Genomic DNA, 1,993 nt, shown 5'->3' with positions numbered 1-1,993 from the left:
GGGGGGGGATCGGGTTGTGGTCACATCGCAGCCCCAGCGTCCGTCCCCGGCCCATGGACCACGCACTGGACCGGCCTAATTAGCGCCTCGCATGTTGGTTCGCATAATAAAAAGGCACAGTAAAAACAGGGACGACCCCAACAGGCACTGTTATAATCCTACGAAGCCATGCTTTGCAATTGCGAAGGATTTTGATCCTTTTTTTGTAACTACGTAGCACTTTTCTTCGCAATTGCGAAGAATTTCGATCTTTTGTAACAACGAAGCATTTTTCTTCGCAATTGCAAGGAAAGATGCTTCGTAGTTACGAAGAATCAAAATCATTCGCAATCGCGATTTTGAGCGCAAAAGCATTTGCTTCGTACGATTTTAACAGTGAGGTGAGAACTAAAAACACGACAGCAGTGCAAGCAAGCCGACGCATTTTAATTTAAAATGTTTGGAATGTATCAGCTGCTAGGAAAGGCCGGGTCGAGTGGGTCGAAGAATGAACGCGGAAGCGGAAGGTGGCGAGTAGTCGGAAGCAGAACTCCCCCGCTGCCGCATTGTTCGCTACAGTTTTCGCTGCGCTGCTGCACGCGCGTGCTGTGGTATAGTCTTTTGTTCGCCCCACTCGCGCCAGCGGCGCACGGCGCACCTGCTTGTAAGTGCCGTCTTCGTCGAACTTGTGGCCGGCCTGCGTCACGGCAAGGTCGTAGTGCTGCGCCACGAGGTGCGCGATGGTGCGCCGGTCCCAGTCGTCCGTCACGCGGCCGCCGTAGTTGATCTGGCCGGCCGTGTAGCGCATCACCTGCGCGAACAAAGAGAGGGCCGAAAAATGAAAACAGGAAAACTTCGCGCCTTCGTGGAAATGCCTCGCACGCACAACAACCCCGTTGCCGCCGCCAGATCCACACCGATTCCATGAAACACGCGGGGGAGTGAAACAAAAACTAACAAAACAAACTAAACAAACAGACGAGGAAAAGCCCCGTTTTCTGCAGAGAGTAGCTCCGGTTCGCAACAGACCCCGCGTGGCGCTGAACCGCTGCAGGGAATCAAATCACGCAACTAGTAGAGCACACGGTGCACAGCTCGACCCGAGTTTCGTCTTGAGCCCACGGACTCACCCGGCTAGAAGCACCCGCCGCTGCAGAGCAGCTCCCGAGCCGAGGGCTTGTGTGCAAATCCAATCCGAGCTCGAGAACACGCCCGCACGGAGCCAACTCATCCAGAAACCGCAATTTAAGACGCAGCAAAGGAGTGGGTGGGCGCCACCCGGGCTGGGGCTCAACACAAGGCAACGACGCACTAATAACAGCTTGCGCGAGCTTTCGCCAGAGCGTACGTGGAACCACGGCGCGCGCAAGCGGTGAAACAGTTACATTCAAAATATTTTTCACCCCATAATCGTACAGCGCAATCCCACATTTTCGGTGCAGAGTTTTGGTCATGGCACACCCCACCCCTCCGCCGACCCTGAGCCGAAATTCCAAACTTTAATACATCCATAAGGAAAACTAGGGCGGGCCATACGGTTCGCGTGAGCTGGCCGCAGAACTGTTTTATTGTTGTTTTGGACGAGTGGTTGGAGAGAACTGACGGCAAATTAAAACGGGACCCGCACCCAGCACCACACTCATTTATTTCCCCGCGAAACAGGCAGTTGTCCGGGGAGTTGGGAAAGAGCGGAGGGCTCCAAGGGTGTGTGGCGAAAGAGAGGAAGCTGCCAAGCAGGAAAACCAGCCCGGCGGGGTAGGAGAGGAGGGGGAATGGGCGCCGCCACGCACGAGCCAACGCGTCCGCCAAGCGGTCCCCCTCTCACATTTTCCGAGGCATGATGGAGGTTTAAATATGGCACGTCTGCCGACAATCCGCACCGCAACCACTCTGTCAACTCAAATGTGTACATAGTACACATTAAAGAAAGTGTACATGGCATGTATGCTTCATTTAATGTGTACATGCCTATGTACACATTTATAAATGTGTACATGCCCATGTACACATTTAT

Source organism: Frankliniella occidentalis, unplaced genomic scaffold (genome assembly GCF_000697945.3).
Source record: "Frankliniella occidentalis isolate FOCC.00 unplaced genomic scaffold, Focc_3.1 Scaffold230, whole genome shotgun sequence".
NCBI lineage: Eukaryota > Metazoa > Arthropoda > Insecta > Thysanoptera > Thripidae > Frankliniella > Frankliniella occidentalis.
This window is presented reverse-complemented; position numbering follows the sequence as displayed.